General features: G+C 44.2%; 1 protein-coding gene across 1 annotated transcript in view; it reads right to left on the reverse strand.

Moving 5' to 3' along the window:
• The window catches only part of CNOT1 (CCR4-NOT transcription complex subunit 1), a 1,017,784-nt gene that overhangs the window by 23,101 nt on the left and 975,311 nt on the right, over positions 1–19,372 (reverse strand).

A 19,372-nucleotide genomic window follows, 5' to 3' on the forward strand; every position in this document is an offset into this window, starting at 1 on the left:
ACATGAGGTCAGAGAGATGGTTAAATATAAGAATTTATTTATTACTGCCCCAGGTGGCAAATCAAATGAAATTAAACTTGAAACTTGCCTGTAAATGAAACTGTTAGATCTATGAGTGGAGGAGTAGCCTATTAGTTAGTGCAAGGAGCTGAGATCCTGGGAACCTTAGTTCAATTCCCACTGCAACTCCGTCTGACTCTGTACAAGTCACTTAACCTTCAACTGCCCCAAATACAAAAAACACCTTAGATTGTGTGCCCACTAGGGACAGGGAAAGTACCTGCATATAATGTGTACAGTGATGTATGTCTAGTAGCTCTACAGAAATAATAAATAGCAATAGTAAATCTAACATTTGAAATCTATGATGTAGGCCTAAGCAGAACAGTGACAAAAGTTGATACAGCATTCTAATATGCTCGAACGAGAATGTGCAGGACATGGTAGTTGTGTGGGGCCACCTCGGTTCAATATATAGCTATTAAAAAAAACCCAAAAGAAGCCAACTCTCCAGAGAAAGCAGGTTTGTTTGTTTTTTTTGGAGAGGCCTATCATCTTCCTGTCCTTGAGCATATCTGTTACATGCAAACAAAATTGGCTCTCTCAGAGGACTAGAAAGATTTTCTGACTTCACACATAGGAATCCCTAACCCGAGGTTGCTTTTAAACAAATGAGCCCACCTCTTCAACGTCGCCTTCGGCACCTAACCTCTACCCAGGAAATCTAGACTGCCCAACTTGACATTTCGTTCTCTAGATTGTAAGCTCCTTTGAGCAGGGACCGTCCTTCTTTGTTTATTTTGTACAGCGCTGCCTAACCCTAGTAGCACTCTGGAAATGTTAAGTAGTAGTAGTAGTAAGTAATATACTGTATGAACTTTTTCTTCTTTTTGTTTTAAAACAGAGACCAAGTAGTAATAAAATTGGACCCTAGGGTAGATAATAGTGGACTCAAACTCAAATAGACCTTGCAAGACAGATTGGCCAAATTTGTAGCATCAGGAGTCTTATCCAAACAGAAGTGTGATGTAAAGGACTTTTGTAATCAAAAATGTGCAACGCTTATTCACCATTGTGAATATTTATCCTGAGAAAAACTTTTGGAAGGAAAACTGACTGTTTAGATTGGAAATTTACCACAATTTGCGAAAGGAACTTGTGTGTGTATACAGAAACACCTTATTATGAAAAAAATCTGGGTAGGGAAGATAAGTCACTAGGGATTGAAGTGTAGACTGTGTGTGCTGAAGTGACCATAATCAAAAATGTCCTAGGTCACAAAGGAGCCAACTTTTGAAAATGACTGGGAGTGCTGAACTCTAACTCTACACAAATTTCCCCTCACCAAGAAAAAAGTACAGCTGGTTGTGGATGACCAGCCTATATCTAAATGTCAAGAGGAGGGCAGGTAATATAAACAAGATGATTCACGTAGCCAAATCAAAACCTAAGGCTCTGCCAATCTCTCTTCCCTTCCGACCTGTGCAACTGGCATTCTCTCTATTCTAACTTCAGGCCATCAATGGCACTTCCACCAACCAGCCGGTCTTCCCTCAGCCCATCTACACTTTCCCTTAATTTCTACTTCCCCCTCTTTCTTTCTTGTCTTCTTTTCACCCTCCTTATTCCCTCTGCGTGTTTTTTTTTTTTTTTTTAATTTGAAAAATATTTTTATTTAGTCACATCGTTCCTAAATACATACACATAATCAGCTAACAGCTGTACAACGGATACAAATAGAGTGAACTGCCATATAACCAATTGAAAACATAGAGAAATTTTCTCCCCTCCCTCCTTCACTTTAAGGCTGAATACTCTGAGCAGTAGTAGCAGCGGTCCATAAACGTTCTAAGTGTGTCCACTCCTCTGCACCAGGGTCAAATCTACCTCTCATTCTATCCGTCAGTTGCTCAAGTCCCATTATATTTCGGAGCCTCGTTTTCCACTCCACGATCGTAGGGCCCACTCTCTGTTTCCAGTGGGCTGCTATTTCCAGCTTTGCGGCTGACAAACAGTCTTTTTAGCTGCTTCTGCCATTTCCTGCCCCTTTTATTTCCCCACCCCAGCAAACACCACTTCGGTTCTGCAGGAAACTGTGTATCCAAAATAGAGGTCAAGCATATAATTATTTCTTCCCAAAAAGAGCGTACAAGAGTACAAGACCACCACACATGTAAAAAACTACCTAGGTCATTTTCACATCGCCAACAACGGTCTGAAGCAGTAGCATACATTCGTTTTAACCTATCTGGCGTGTAGTACCATCTGCTTAAAACTTTGTAGGCATTTTCCTTTATTAATACACATACAGATGCCTTTTTTACCTCTAGGCATACCCTTTCCCATTCCTTCACACTCATTTCACAATTCAAATCACGCTCCCATGCTTTCATATAAGGTAGTTTAATCAATGTGCTTCCTCTAATATAATTATATAGTCTGGAAATGCCTCTTCTCCCCACCTCCAGTGTAACCCAGATGTTTTCTAAGGGCTCCTGTTCCCTCGGGTCGGCTTGTAGCCACCCCTGTTTGCTCATATAGTGTTTGGCCTGCAAATATGCATAATAATCATACTCCCGCAAGGCAAACTTCCTCCTTAATGTCTCAAATGTTCTTAGTGTACTATCAGACAACAAGTCACGGAATCTCCGCAGGCCCTTTCTATACCATTCATGAAATGTACCCCCCGCTTCTCCAGCTGGGAACTCGACCTCATGAATGATATGAGCCAATGTTGAGGTTTTAACTCCCTTCTTAAATTTGCTTTTCAGCACATCCCATGTATGTAACAAATGCCCTATAAAAGGATTTTCAATTCCCCTACGGGAGTCGCACATCCTCCCAGATCCCCACAGTCCCCGTTCAAAATTACACCTGGGCTCCAAATGTTGCTCTAAAACAGCTACTGGTGCCCTTTCCCCCTTACTCCATTCCGCCACCTGCTTTAATTGTGCTGCTTGGTAATACCATGTAATGTTGGGCATCCCCCTCCCTCCTTCCTCCACTCCACATAATTTGCTTGGATAACCTCGCCCTTCTCTCTCCCCAAGCAAAGTTTGACATATCAGACTGTAATCTGTTCAGGGTACCTGAAGGAACTTCCAATGGCAACGTCTGGAAGAGGAACAACAACCTAGGAAGCAAGTTCATCTTGATAACCGCTATTCTGCCCCACCATGAAAGCAACCCATTTTTCCATCTACTTAAGTCTGCTCGAAGTTCTCTAAATAAGGGAACATAATTAATCCCATATAAAGATGCAAGGTCCCGAGGAAGCCTTACACCGAGATATTGAAAGCTCTCTCTGGCATGCTTAAAAGAAAATCTGGTTAACAGATTCTCCAGATCTAAAGTGGGGCCCGTAATGCCCAACACCTCTGACTTATCATAATTAACTTTAAAGCCAGATATAGCTCCAAATGCCCTAAGCTCCATACAAATAGAATGTAGGGTCTCTTCCGGGTGACTTACATAAAAAAGAATATCATCTGCAAATAACGCCACTTTGTGCTCTCGATCGGCCACCAAAATCCCCTCAATGCTGACTGTCTCCCTAATCCTCTGCGCCAGCGGCTCAATCGCCAGAGCAAAGAGCAAGGGCGACAGGGGGCAGCCCTGACGCGTACCACGCTGTATCTGAAACTGATCGAAGTATCCCCCATTAACTTTTATACGAGCTATTGGTGTCGCATATAGCCCCTTAAGCCATGTCAAAACCCCTGGGCCAAACCCCATAGACTCCAACACCTCCCGCAAGTAATGCCACTCCACCCAATCAAAGGCCTTTTCTGCATCCGTTGTTAAGAGTACAAAATCCCCACCTCGACGTTGGGCCTCCCATATTATGTTTAGAGATCTCCTAATATTATCCGCTACTTGCCTGTGCGGAACAAAGCCTGATTGATCCTCATGAATTGGGGCAGAAATTTATTGATCCGCTCCGCCATAGCCTTGGCCAATATCTTAATATCTATATTTATAAGGGATATAGGCCTATAGGATGCACACAGTGTGGGATCTCTCCCCGGCTTGGGAATCACCGAGATTCCCGCTTCATACATACTCCTCGACAAAGTCCCTGATGTGAAGCACTCGTTCCCTACCCGTACTAACAACGGCCCTACCTCCTTGCTCATTAACTTGTAGAATTTAGCCGTGTACCCATCGAGTCCCGGCGCTTTCCCTCCCTTTAAACCTCTAATAACTCTTTCTATCTCATCCAATGATATGGGCTTGTCCAGTGTATCTATTTGCATCTCTGTTAATTTCCGCAATCCCAACCCGCTTAAATATTCTTTAATCTTTTCCCCGGATTCCCCATTTTCCTTTTGTTGAACAAAAGCATAAAAAAATAGAAGTGGAAAGCTTCAAAGAACATGCAGAGCAAGCTGTTTCAACACTAAATCTCCTGAGACATGAGGTCCACATCAGCCAAAGGCACGGCTCCAGAAAGTCTGGCAAGAAGGGGGAGCAATAAGGGAAAACAGATGTAGCATGTTCTGCCCATGATTAACAGCTTTGTAGTATTCAGAGACTTGCACAGGAATGTTGTATGAGAGAATTGGTCAGATGCCAAAGAAGAACGATATAAAAACAGATTGGAACAAAGAGGTAGCGAGCATTCTAATTTCTTTGTCTGTATATAGCATTCTGATTTCTTCTTCTGTCTATAGCATTCTGATTTATTCGCTGTACATTGTTTTTTTAATCATTCATTCTGACTTGTATATTGCTTATCAAGAAATGCTACCTGAAATAGCCCATTGAGCTAATTCAGTACAATTGTAAATAAACTTTATATCTTAAATAGGAAATTCGTCTGGCGTTCTCTACAAAAGTGGCGAGCCAGCCAGGAGTGATGCCGCACACGGAAAAGAGAAGGCGAGACGAATGACAAATTAAGTGTTTGTTGTTAACGAAGTTTTTTACAGGATTTTGAGAGAGAGCAAGCGTTGTTTACGCCTGATTACTGTGTACCACTGATTTGGGAGTGATCAACCTACTGACGTGGACATACAGGTGACGACTCCTGGGCTTGCTAAAGAGAAATAAGAAGACGCGTGAGTAAGCTTACATTGTGGACTTATTAGTGGTATATTTGTTTAGCTTTGTAGTTTTCTGTTTTGTATATTTTCTTTGTTTAGGTGCAGTAGTATATTTTTGTAGATTGTGGCTTTATAGGAGAAATTTTAATAGTCAGAATAAAATGGAAGGGAAAGGGGCAGAGAAGAAAGAAACTCCTGTATTTACTTTGTATTTAGATTTAGATAGTTCAAAAAAATGCTCCCCTTTGCAGCATGTCATAGAATTATTCCCGTTAGAAAAAAAACAGATTGAAAAAATACATGAGAAATGGGTCAAATATGATGCAAAAGATTCTGTTTTGAGCTGGTCTCAGTATGGATCGTTTGATCGTCCAAAATTATTATCTCTCCTGAGATACTTACAAGAAAATAAAAATAAGCAGAAGAAAAGCTTAGAGAAGCATCTTACAATTTGGAATTTATTTTCTGTAGCAGCAGATCTTTTTCATGCAGATGTAGAAAAGATACAGCAAGAACAGGAAAAGCAGCCTTTGGTTCAGCCTGAAGGATGAGGAATGTCATCTGGTTTTGATTTCTCAGGTGTACAGGTTAGAAAGGTCAGGAAGAACTGAAATTTGTTTTGTTCCTTTTAAAAGATTGTTTTAGATTAGATTTAAATAAGTTTGATTTTGTCTTATAAGGTGATCTCTGTTTATTTTAAAATATGTGTTATTCTGTTTCTAGTTCTCTATGTGGAATGTCTTTGCAATTTAACTTTGTTTAACCCTTTTTTAAGTGAGATTTCTGCAGTTTTAAGAGATCATCTGGTTTGAATTAGGCACAGTCCTAGCTAGTTTTGTGTGTAGGGCTAATAGGTGAAAGAGGTGATTTAAAATCTCTAATAACCTCTGAACAATATGATTTGTCAACATAATTTGAGGCTGAGGGACGGCTACGGGTTAGTCCCGAGACCTCAACAAAAACCAAAGGTAATCCTGTTCAAATTGACACCCAGACCGTCAAAGGCAATTTTTAAGGAAACCTATGTAGCTGCAGAACTTGTGAGAATGGATAAAATCAAATGTGGGGAGTTACTAAAAACCTGTTGGAAGTTAAACATCTCCCCTTCCCCCGTGACAAGGGAGGAACTACATCACTTGAGAATGTACAGAATTTGACAAAAGCAGGAACTCAATTGACTATTGGAGATTTTAAAGCTTTATGTGCAGCATCAGGTATCAGTATTTCTCAAAGTTGGGCAGCTATGATTAATCAAAACAATGAAGTAAATGCACCAGTAGCTTTTTTGTCAGGCTCTTTTAATCATGTGGAAAAGGGAATGAAAGAAATACCAAAGTTATTGACAGCTATTGTGTCAGCAGTAGGCAAATGGAGAGCACAAATGCCTTTTGTTCCTATTGTAATACATACTAACCACACGATTAAAACGCTGTTGAGCCCTAGCCAGACGGCATTGACAGCCACTAGATTTGGAAAATATCAAGCAGTACTTTTAGGACAAGATATAAGAATAATACCATTAACTAAAGAACAGAGAAATAAGATAGATCTGCTTTTTCCTGTTGATCAAGAGATTGAGATTGATACTATAGAAATCCCTACATTTCACTGTCTTACTTTTGAACCCTTATCTGATGGGTTAATATGGTTTACAGATGGAGCTTGTGAAAGGACTGTTGCAGGCTTTGCCTGCGTGCAGGTAGATGAGAATCTAAGAAAGATAATGCAAGTACAATATAAAACCCCTCCTGACCAGACTGCACAGCATGCTGAACTTTTGGCCGTTATTACGGCCTTACAACACACTGATATGACTCAAAATGTCACTATATATACTGATAGTGGTTACGTTGCAAGTTCACTACAGTATCATATATTAAAATGGCAGCGTAGGGGGATGATAACCAGTGCAGGTAAAAATTTACAACATTACACATATTGGAAATTGCTGTTTGAAATTTTGGCAAAAAGGGAACGTGAAGGTAGAAAAACTGCAGTTGTGTGGACCCCGGCCCACACTGAAAGGCCAACCTTTGAGGCACTAGGTAATGCAATGGCTGATGCAGCAGCAACGGAGGTGGTTAAGCAAAGTGAAAAGATTTTGTATAATACTAGACAGACACAGGAAGGGCCACTTACGAATGTAGATAAGATTGAAATGTGGCAGCCAGAGGGACAGGAAAGTGAAAAATGGTTGAAGAGAGGATGTATGAAATTGGGAAGTGAATGGTTTAATGCAGAAGGATTACCTTGTATGCCAATGAGCCAGGCGATTAAGGTATTGGCTGAGTGGCATGCAACCATGTATTGGAATAAGGAAACAATGAGGCAACAATTTGAGCAAAGATTTTGGACTTTAAAAATTGATAACCTGATTCAACAGGCTGTGCAAAATTGCATGGTATGCAATATTAACATACCTAAACGAGGTCCTAAAATATCACCTGGGACACTTCCAATACCAGAAGGCCCAGCAAAAGAATGGTATATTGATTTTACCGATATGATTGTTCCAGTGCAGGGAAAAAGATATTTGTTAGTTTGGGTGGATGCTTTCTCAAGGTGGATAGAAGCATTTCCATGTAAAAGGGAGACAGCACATGAGGTGGTACAATGAGGCTCATTTTCAAAGCACTTAGCCTCCCAAAGTTCCATAGAAACCTATGGAACTTAGCCTCCCAAAGTGCTTTGAAAATATGCCTCTATGCCTGATAACTCATATTATGCCAAGCCATGGGTGTCCGTCTAGAATAATTTCTGATAACGGGACACATTTTAATAACAATGTTTTGAAAGAAATGGAAACGATTATGGGTTTAACACACAGGAAAGTATCAGTGTATCGCCCCACCTCCAATGGTTTGGTGGAGCGCTACAATGGCATTTTAAAAACAAAATTGAGAGTCTTATTAAAATCTCTCAATAAAGAAATGGTGGGAAAATTATATACATGGCTTGATGTATTGCCATTAGCATTAATGACAATAAGGGCCCAACCTAATGGGCGTACAAAATTGACCCCATTCCAAATTCAGACAGGACGTCATTTCTTCCTGATGCAGACAGCAAGTACTGATAGCACAGCTCAGTACTGGCAAAAGCTACAACCAATGTTGAACCTGACAAGTGATATGATCCGAACAAATGTAGCATCACAGGCAGGGACTACTAATGATGTTTGTGCTTTTAAAGTAGGTGATCTAGTACTGCGAAAGAACTTTACACATAAAACATGGAAAGATCCTGTGTATGTAGGGCCTTTTGCTATCACGGCCCTTACTCAGACCTCTGCCCGTCTGGAAGGTCATACTTCTTGGATACATTTATCAGATATTCGACGAACTAATAATATTGAAATGGACAAAGAATAAACAAACATCATGTCCCTAAACATGATGGTATTGGGATGTTGTTGTTTGTTAATGGACAATGAACACATATAGACTTGTCACAGCGGCCAAGATGTTGAATTTGACTGATTGTATCATATGTGCCCACTGACTGACATCATCCTTGTCCTTGCCAGCTATGATATATGGGACTACAATGATAAAATCATGTCTGTTATCCCAATAATACTTGTGTAAGGGATGGTGGAAACCTTCATTGGACAAATGAGACTATTTATAAGCAAGCCTTGCTTATGGACAAGTACCCACAGACATCATTTTGGTGTCTGATTAATAGTATGACAACTGAACACATTCCCCTGATAAAGTGCAATTACATGCAGAATGTTGTAACAACTGATTTAATGAATGTTATGCTTTTAATTTGTGTAATTTTTAATGCCACATTAACTAATGCAATTGGGCATTATCCTTATAACTGTTCTTATATGAAACGTAAGAATGACAGTGTACTTCCCTTTGATGAAACTCACTGTCTGTATTCAAAAGAAATATAAATTTTGTACCCTAGTACAATTGAATCTGTTTAATGCTGTGTAACATGTGTATTAGCATGTTTGCAAAGATGTGCCAGGATGCTTTTAAAATGACAATGGTAACTGAAATCAAGAATGAATAGAACTTTAATATGTCAGCCAAAAATATTGAAAAAGCGTGCAGAAACTGAATGCCACAAACAAGGGGGGAGGAGATTTAGAAGGGAGGTAAGAAAACAGACTGGAGCTGAAACAGATGTTTGAGGCCTGAAACAATCAGTCCTCAAAAGGGAGGATTTGTTGAACAAAAGCATAAAAAAATAGAAGTGGAAAGCTTCAAAGAACATGCAGAGCAAGCTGTTTCAACACTAAATCTCCTGAGACATGAGGTCCACATCAGCCAAAGGCACGGCTCCAGAAAGTCTGGCAAGAAGGGGGAGCAATAAGGGAAAACAGATGTAGCATGTTCTGCCCATGATTAACAGCTTTGTAGTATTCAGAGACTTGCACAGGAATGTTGTATGAGAGAATTGGTCAGATGCCAAAGAAGAACGATATAAAAACAGATTGGAACAAAGAGGTAGCGAGCATTCTAATTTCTTTGTCTGTATATAGCATTCTGATTTCTTCTTCTGTCTATAGCATTCTGATTTATTCGCTGTACATTGTTTTTTTAATCATTCATTCTGACTTGTATATTGCTTATCAAGAAATGCTACCTGAAATAGCCCATTGAGCTAATTCAGTACAATTGTAAATAAACTTTATATCTTAAATAGGAAATTCGTCTGGCGTTCTCTACACTTAGTATACAAAGCTGCATAAAATTGGGCAAAACGGTCTCTAAGCTCTTTGTCTTGATATAGCAATACATCCCCTTCCCCCTTAATTTTCATTATAGTATTGCCCACCCGTCGCCGGCGAAGGCAACGTGCCAACATCCTCCCCGACTTATTACTATATTCAAAAAACTTTTGCTGAACTAACTTCCTTTGAAAATCCATCTGTTTTATTTGAATTTGATGCAACACTGCCCTATACTCCCTCAGTTCTGTAAGTACTTCAGGGCATTGTCCACCCTGATGTTGGGCCTCTAGGGTCGCTAATCTTTGTCTTACCTCTAATTCCCGCCTTTGACCCTCCCGCTTCCTTTGACTGCCTTTTTTGATCAGATGGCCTCTCACCACAGCTTTAAGAGCGTCCCAGAGCATCCCCTCTGCCACTTCACCCGTGTCATTGTAGGCTAAATACTCTTGTACCACCCTCCGAACTTCCTCACATTCCTCCACTGAGTCAAGTAGAGATTCATTCAATCTCCAAAAAGTGTGACCCCTTTCTCTCCCCAGACCCCTCCACAAAGCCCAGATAGGGGCGTGATCCGACACATGGATACTCCCTATACTAGTCTCTCCAACCTCCCCCCATATATTACGGGAGCCCCAAATTGCATCAATCCTTGTATACGTTTGTTGTGCATGCGAATAGAAGGTGTATGTCCTCTGCCCAGGGTGTTGCAATCTCCAAACATCTATCAAATCCAGATCCCTGACCAGACCCAGTAATTTAGTCGTATTTGCCGAAACTCCACCCTTTTTTTTGCCTTTAGAGTGGTCTAGGTCCGCTAGAGCCCAATTGAAATCCCCTCCAAGAATCACTTCCCCTCTCACAAAATTTGTCAACTCTAATCTTAATTTTTCAAAGAATGCACCTTGTCCCTCATTGGGTGCATAGATATTAACTAATGTGATCTGTTGTTCATTGATCTTTCCCGTGACCGCAATACATCTTCCTTGGCTCTCCAGAAAAGTTTGCTCATGAACAAAAGGTACCCTGTCTTTAATATAAATTGCAAGACCTCCCTTTTTCCCCCCTCTAGGGTCTGTAAGTATATAGTTCTGACCCAGGTTTTTATATTGGATAAGCCGTACATCTTTCTTTTGGATATGTGTTTCCTGCAGCATGATAATGTCCCACTGCATTTTATGAATCTCCCTGCATATAATGCTTCTTTTCTCAGGTGTATTCAAGCCATTCACATTCCATGAGCCCACTGTGATCCCATCCTCTCTCCCCCCTCCCCTCCCCCTCGACTGGCCGCTACAACAAGCTGCCAGATTTTCCCTAAGAAAGTGTCGTCCCCAAGGGGTCAAAGTCCCACTTATATCCCCCACACATTCAAACCTGCAACCACCTTCATTCATTCCATATATATTCTATCCGAATCATATACATATAATCAATTAAACATTACCAACATGGTATCACTTACTACAAATGCTCAAATGCTCAGACTTTTTATCCGGGCATTAGCCCCTCTACATTTGTCCATTCAAGTGTCCCCTTGCTGCTCCAGACCACGCTCTTTCCTCACTCTGTTTGTGCTGTTGCCCCTTTTCCTCTGCTGAAGCCATCTGCCTGGACTAGGAGTGTTCTCTCCATTATCATCGTTAGAGGGAACTCGTAACTCCTCCGGTAAATCCGTGCATCCCATGTCCTCCAGGATTTTCCTTGCTGCAACTGGCTGCTGTATTTTCCTTGTCTGATTCCCCACCGTGACCATAAGACCACTGGGGAAAGTCCATTTATAACGCAGTCCAGTCTTTTGTAGATATCTCGTCACTTCACGGAATTCCCGCCTCTTTTGTAAAGTAGATTTCGCCAGATCTTGAAAAATCTGTATTTTAATGCTCTGCCATTGTATGTCTCCCAAAGCGCGAGCTTTCCTCCATACAGTCTCCTTCACCTGAAAGTCATGGAAGCAGGCAATGATATCCCTGGGGTTCTCCCCCCGCTGTGGTCCCAGACTCCGTTGTGCTCGATCAATTTTAATTTCAGTCCCGTCCGTACTCTCCTGGGGGTCTCTCCCTTGACTTAGAATAAAGATGCAGATCTCTTGCACCACTTTCGCAGCATCCATATATTGGGCCTCCTCAGGCACTCCTTTAAAGCGCAAGTTGCCCCTTCGAGAGCGGTTCTCTAGATCTTCCATCCTAATCTCCATTTCTTTGCGCTGCTGTTTCTCCTCTTTGACTCTTTTAGCCAGGCCCTGCACCCCCGCCTCCATCTCCTCCAGGCGTTCCTCAGTCTCACCCATGCGGTTACCAATGTCTTTTACTTCTTCACGAAGTTCTTTGACAGCAGAATGTATACTATTTCTAGTATTAATCATCTCCGATTTCAGCTCCTGGAACCATTTGATAATTTCGCTCCTCTCGAGTTCCACCTCTCTGCCGCTCCGTTCCTCAGGTTCATTATCAGACTCGGGGTCCTCCGGCGCCATTTTGTTTTCGCGCGAAGGCAGCACCGCCGACACTCTGCTTCCCGCTTTCGCCGATTCAGCCGCAAACTTGAATTTTGAAAGTTTCTTTCTGGCTGCCATATAGTCTGGTAAGTTCAACCAATCGTCCATGGAAATGAATATCAAACTAATGTGGGGATTTAACAACTGATTTCTTCGCGTCCCTGCGGAGCTCCGAATTTGACCTACCGATCACATCGGTGACGTCACTTCCTCTCCCTCCCTCTGCATGTTTTAATTTTTCTCCTCCTACACTGGTATAATTTGTTTTATATTTGGGGCAGGGAGTAATAGCTCTCTGCCTGCTCCACTCACTACATCTTTTTAGCCTGCTCCATTTCTCACTTTCCTTTGACTTAGCTTTCTATTTTCCTCTGCTCCCCAGAGCGCTCCAGTGCACCTCTCCCTAGCCAGCTTCCCATCCATGCAGGTTTGGCTCACCCACCTTTTCCCTGTTTCATTGGTGGGTTTAACTCATCTCTCAACTGGCTACTTACCATCACTCATGAGATTGGACTTCTCTGATCTCCCTGGCCCTAGACACACCCCTATTTTCGGAGACTGGTCCTGCTTTCCCATCTTCTGAACTGCAGCACTTTTTGTTCTCAAATATTCCAGGGCAGTGGCAAACCTGTGCCTGCAGTCTACATAAGATTCTCTGTCACATACCCACCCTGAGCCCTGGAAGCCCTGCAAGGATCATAGCTTGAAATCACGGAGATTACATGCCAGATGGAAGGAAGAGCATTTTCCAGCAGTCCAAGGCATGGGAACATGCACTCATACTAAGCCACTGTCAGCCAATATACAAAGGTCCCGTTAAGGATCTGTGTTTCCAAATCGGTAAAAATTTATCGATTTAGAAACACAGAGGGATCCAGAAAGAAAATCACAGGCAAATGAGCTACTTGTTGTTTTTGCGACCCAGCTCATCTGCATGCGATATGGGGGAAGCAAGTCAGTGAGCTGAGCACGCGCAAAACAGACAATTGCTATGCGTGGCTGCTCTGCACAAGCTATAGACGGCTCTCATATACGCAGACAAGCTGCGTGTGTGAAAGCAGCAGATTTAACCTCTCTGCTGCCCTCCGCTCTTCTGTGAAGAATCAGCAGCATCAGGGCTTGGTTCCACCCCCAGCTGTTCCTGCTGCTTCCTTCTATTGGCTGGCTGACATCCTAAAACGCCCATCTCCCTGAAGATGGACTCATTGGCTGGCTGCTGTCCCAACTCCTCCTCCCTGCAGGACTTCCCTGATGACATCACTTTAGAGCTGTGAACTGATCCATACTTCCTGGCGTCCCCCTCAAGTAGTGAATGGGCAGGACATCCCAGGCTGATGCTGTCCAATTGGGTTAGCCCCTCTCTGTGGAGAGTGACACTGGCTGCACATACCCTAGCTGAGATAACATTTAACTATTTCTCTGACCTCATGTGCAACTTTCTTTAAATTAGTCACCTTATTTTCTAACTCCTCTTACTCTTACCTATCTATATGTTCCATCTTTGCTTATACCCTACGCCGTCTATTAAAATGCTATATTACATATTATGTTGACATTGTAAGTAGTATACTATGCCATACTTTGTGTTATTTGAATATTTTTACTGCTGTAATTGTCTGCTTTTGTTTGATTTATTCTTACTGTACACCGCCATGACCTGTGGGCTAAGCAGAGGATTTCTGAGCTGCTTTGGTTTGTTGGCAGAAACTGCAAGTGATCTAAAATGTTTTCTAATCTATATTTTCACATATCTAAACTTCCACAAAAAAGGAAAGAAAAAAACCTTGCTGTGGTTTTACTAGGGTGTGTCCTCTTTAAACCTTTCTGAGTTTGTGCTGTATTTTCTGCTGGGTTCTTTTTCTTTTTCTCTGAAACTGCAATTCCTGTGTTTGGGGGGCTGGGCTGCCTGGAGGGAGTTATCTAGGGCTGGGTTTAGTTCCTGTGACAAGTGTACTGAGTAACGTACCTTAACAGATAGGCTTCCAGCAGAGATCTGGTTTGCTCTGCCACCCTCCCTTCCCCCTAGGGAAGCTCTTCATTTATAGTCAGGGTTCTAATTAAGGTAAAAAGCAAGTGCTGCTCCCACTAACTCTCAATACATTCAGTATATCCAAACAGTAACCACAAAACAACAAAATAAATCATATTAAAATCCTAAAGACACTTTGACTATCCAACATCCTTAATTTTTGTAGCTTGCTTTAATATATTGAAATACTCATATTAATGAGATGGAGTCAGTAGTCCAGCAGCAAGAGGGGTGCTACCCAGTCTTTTGCACTGCGCCACACGTATGATTATCTCCTAGTTTGTGTGAAGTCATGTATGTGTGCCCAGTGCAAAGAACTCCTAGCTCTCAGAAAGAAGGTCCGTTCTCTTGAGCCTAGAGTACAAGACTTGGTAGAGATGAGGGAGATAGAACAATATATAAATGAGACCTACAGGGATGTTGTAGAGAGGTCCCACCTCCAGCCAGGTAGCCCCTGTAATACTTCGGAGGTGAGAGGTCTCCTAGAAGGAGAGCATTGCCATGGTGAAGTAGGAAGTACTTGCCTTGCTGTCACACCAGACGGCAAACTTCCTCCATTTGAAAGAATAACACTTTTTTGTGGCATCTTTCCTGGAAGCAAGACTTGGGAGACACCCTCTGAAAGACAAAGAGGCAATTTCTAAGCTCTCAACATCCAGGCTGTGAGAGCTAGAGACTGGAGGTTGGGATGCAGAAGCGACCCCTAGTTCTGGGAGATGAGGGTCGGAAAACACTCCAATCTCCATGGTTCTTTGGAGAACAACTCCAGAAGAAGAGGGTACCAGATCTGACGAGGCCAGAAAGGTGCAATCAGAATCATGGTTCCGCGGTCTTGCTTGAGTTTCAGCAAAGTCTTCCCTACTAGAGGTAAGGGAGGATACACATACAGAAGGCCTGTCCCCCAAGTGTAGGAGAAAGGCATCTGTCGCTAGTCTGTGATGAGCCTGAAGTCTGGAACAGAATTGAGGGACTTTGTGATTCAACTGAGTGGCAAAAAGGTCCACCAAGGGGGTGCCCCATGCTTGGAAGATCTTCCGGACAACGTCCGTGTTCAGTGACCACTCGTGAGGTTGCACGATCCAGCTCAACCTGTTGGCCAGACTGTCATCTACGCCTGCCAGATACATGGCCTGGAGAAACATGCTGTGGTGGTGCTCCCAAAGCCACATCCTGACGGCTTCCTGACAGAAGGCGGGATCCGGTGCCACCATGCTTGTTGGTATAATACATTGCAACCTGATTGGCTGTCTGAATTAAAATAATTTGATTGAACAGCTGATCTCTGAAAGCCTTGAAAGCGTTCCAGATCGCTCGTAATTCCAGGAGGTTGATCTAAAGATCCTTTTCCTGAAAGGACCAAGCTCCTTGAGTGTGAAGTCCATCTACATGAGCTCCCCACCCCAGGAGGGATGCATCCGTCGTTAGCACTTTTTGCGGCTGAGGAATTTGGAATGGACGTCCCAAGGTCAGATTGGATCGAGTGGTCCACCACTGAAGGGAACTGCAAAGGTCGGTGGAGAGATGGATCACATCCACTGGGAAGCTTGGGTTCATTGAGCTGATCTCATATGTAGGCGTGCCATGGGAGTCGCATGAACTGTGGAAGCCATGTGTCCTAGAAGTCTCAACATCTGCCAAGCTGTGATCTGTTGAGATGCTCGAGCTAAGGAGACTAGGGCCAAGAGATTGTCTGCACTTGCCTGGGGGAGATAAGCTCGAAAAGTCCGTTTGTCCAACAGAGATCCAATGAACTCCCAATTTCTGAACTGGGACAAGGTGGGACTTGGGATAATTGATTACAAACCCCAGTAGCTCTAGCACTTGAATAGTCATCCGCATGGACTGTAGAGTGCCTGCCTCTGAGGTGCTCTTCACCAGCCAATCGTCGAGATAAGGGAAGACATGCACTCCCAGTCTGCGTAGTGATGCTGCAACAACTGCCAGACACTTTGCGAAGACTCTGAGCGCAGATGCAAGGCCAAAGGGCAGTACACAGTACTGAAAGTGCCCAAGTTCCCAACCAAAATCGAAGATACTTCCTGTGAGCATTGAGATGAGTATAGGCATCCTTTAAGTCTAGAGAGCATAGCCAATCGTTCTCCTGAATCATGGGAAGAAGGGTGCCCAGAGAAACCATCCTGAACTTTTCTCGGACTAGGAATTTGTTCAGGGCCCTTAGGTCTAGGATGGGACGCATCCCCCCTGTTTTCTTTTGCACAAGGAAGTAACTGGAATAGAATCCTAGCTCTTCTTCCCCTGGTGGAATGGGTTTGACCGCATTGGCCTTTAGAAGGGCGGAGAGTTCCTCTGCAAGTACCTGCTTGTGCTGGGAGCTGAAGGACTGAGCTCCCGGTGGACAATTTGGAAGCATGGATACCAGATTGAGAGTGTATCCTAACTGGACTATTTGAAGAACCCACTTGTCGGAGGTTATAAGAGGCCACCTTTGGTGAAAAAATATCAACCTCCCCCCGACCGGCAAGTCGTCCGGCACAGACACTTTTTCTGAGGCTATGCTGCACTGGAGCCAGTCAAAAGCCCGTCCCTTGATTTTGCTGGGGAGCCGCAGGGGCCTTAGTCACACGCCGTTGACGGGAACGAGCGTGATGGGACTGAGCCTGGACAGGCTGCCGAGAAGCAGGAGTGTACCTACGCCTATTGTAGGACTAGGGAGCACCCCTCTTCCCTCCAAAAAACCTCCTAGATGAGGAGGCGATAGCAGAAGATGCCCGGCAGGAGAGAGAATCCATAGCATCATGGTGCTTCTTGATCTGATCGACCATGTCCTCTACTTTTTCTCCAAAAAGATTATTCCCCCGGTAAGGAACATCCGCCATTCACTGCTGGGTCTTATGATCCAGGTCAGAGACACGCAGCCATGAGAGTCTGCGCATCACTATACCTTGAGCAGCTACTCGGGATGCCACATCAAAAGTGTCATAAGTACCCCTGGCCAGGAATTTGCGACATGCCTTCTGCTGCCTGACCACCTGGTGAAAAGGTTCGGCGAGCTCCGGAGGAAGTGCTTCGACCAAACTGGACAGTTACCTCACCGAGTTCCGCAAGTGGATGCTTGTGTAGAGCTGGTAAGTTTGGATCTTGGCGGCGAGCATAGTGGCCTGATACGTTTTCCTGCCAAAAGAATTCAAGGTCCTAGACTCTTTGCCTGGGGGCGCTGAGGCATAGTCTCTAGCACTCTTGGCTCTTCTGAGAGCAGAGTCCACCACCATGGAATCGTGAGGTAATTGGGCCTTCACCATTACTGGTTCTCTTTGGACTCTGTACTGGGACTCAGCTTTTTTGGGAACCACTGGATTAGATAGAGGGAATGACCAGTTTCACATAAGAACTTCCTTGAGTGTGTTATGCAAGGGGGCCGTTGCAACCTCTGTAGGCAGAGAAGGATAGTCCAAGACCTCGAGCATCTCGGCCCTGGGCTCATCCACAACCTCCATAGGGAAAGGAATGTCCTTAGACATTTCCCGAACAAAAGAGGAAAAAGAAAAACTCTCAGGTAGAGACAACCTTCTTTCAATTGGCGGAGTAGGATCAGAGGGGACCCCATATGACTCTTCCTCCGAAAAGTATCTGGGATTTTCCTCTTCTTCCCACGAGCACTCATCATTGGTGTCAGACAAAAGCTAAGAGCAGCCCGAAACCAAGCCTGTCTTGATGTCGAGGAACGATGACCTCAAGGGGGATGTCGAGAAGTCGACCCCTGCCTGGACTGCAGCGAAGCTTCCTCCGCCAACGTGGAATCGACCCGGGTGGCAGCCGACGCTGATGCCACAAGCGGCACCGAGAACGGGGACCTCACCACAGGCAAAGGCCCAGATGCCGCTTGCGATGCAGGAGGCGCAAGCACCCCTGGCACCAATGCAGACTGGCGCAGCAATCCCTCCAAAAGCTCTGGAAGAAGGGCCCTGATGCGCTCGTCGAGAGCCTCCATCGGAAAAGGCTGTGGGGCTGGTGTAGGAGCCGGTGGCAGAATCTGAGGGGGCTCGAGAGCCGGTACCAAGCTGCCTGAAGACCGACGCATTGGCACCTCCTGTATAGAGGGTGAGTGGTCCTCTCGGCGCAGATGCTTCTCGGGTGCCAAATCCCTCGACTCCCCGGAGCTCTCAGTACCGAGCATGGAAGGAGAACGATGACGGTGCTTCTTAGACTTCACTCGATGCCCGTCATCGAAACTCCTCGGTACCGAAGAGGACGTCGTGGAATCCTCACGCCTCATCGGGGCCAGGACCGACGAAGGTCGGTCCCGGGGGGCCTGCATAGCAGTAGGCCTCAAGACAGGTGGAGACCCACTCGATGCCTCGCTGCTCCCAGCGCGATGTGGTCGTTCGGCAGCCATTACCTGCGCTCTCGAAGTCGATGCTTCACTCGATGCCGCCAACCTCGGTACCGATGTTGATGCTGACGTTGAAGGATCGGACTGATCAGCAACTTGGGTCCGTTTCTTCATCAAAAGACACAGTTTACAGGCAGCTGGCAGATGATCGGGCCAAAGGAACTGGAGACATCATGTGTGGGGGTCAGTACCTGAGATGGTCCAGTTGCAACGAGTACAACGCTTGAAGCCGCTGGGAGTCCTCGATGACATGGACGGGAAAACGGCAGCTGTGAAATTAAAGGAGTCGATCGTGCCAAATAAAAAGGCACAAACAAAGAAAAGAAAACCCGGCCGAGCAGCCTAAAAGGCGGTCGCAACGGAAAAAGAAGGAAACAAATAGGTGAAAAAAAAACCTAAGAAAATAAGGGTAACTTTTTTTTTTGTATATTTGAAGGAAACAAGCACTGAAAAAGAAAACAAAAAAGGGAAAACGGTGAACGCTAGCCTAAGTCTCCTGGGTCAGCTGCATGTGGAAGTTACCACACACATGTGCCAGTAGATCAGGTGACCTCTAATGCTGCTCACCCATGCGTGTGTCAGTGTGAGCCTTGCTGCCATCAGACTATGTAGACAGCAAGTGCAGCTATTGAAGGGAGGAGGAAGAGGGAATGCTCGGAGGATCCCGGGTAGGTCGGTGGTCAACGAGACGCTTGCACACTCCCTATGGGAACCCTGCAAACTACAGCACATCAGATAAGAAATGCTGGTTTAAAGCAGC

This window comes from Microcaecilia unicolor, chromosome 5, assembly GCF_901765095.1.
Source record: "Microcaecilia unicolor chromosome 5, aMicUni1.1, whole genome shotgun sequence".
Classification (NCBI taxonomy): domain Eukaryota; kingdom Metazoa; phylum Chordata; class Amphibia; order Gymnophiona; family Siphonopidae; genus Microcaecilia; species Microcaecilia unicolor.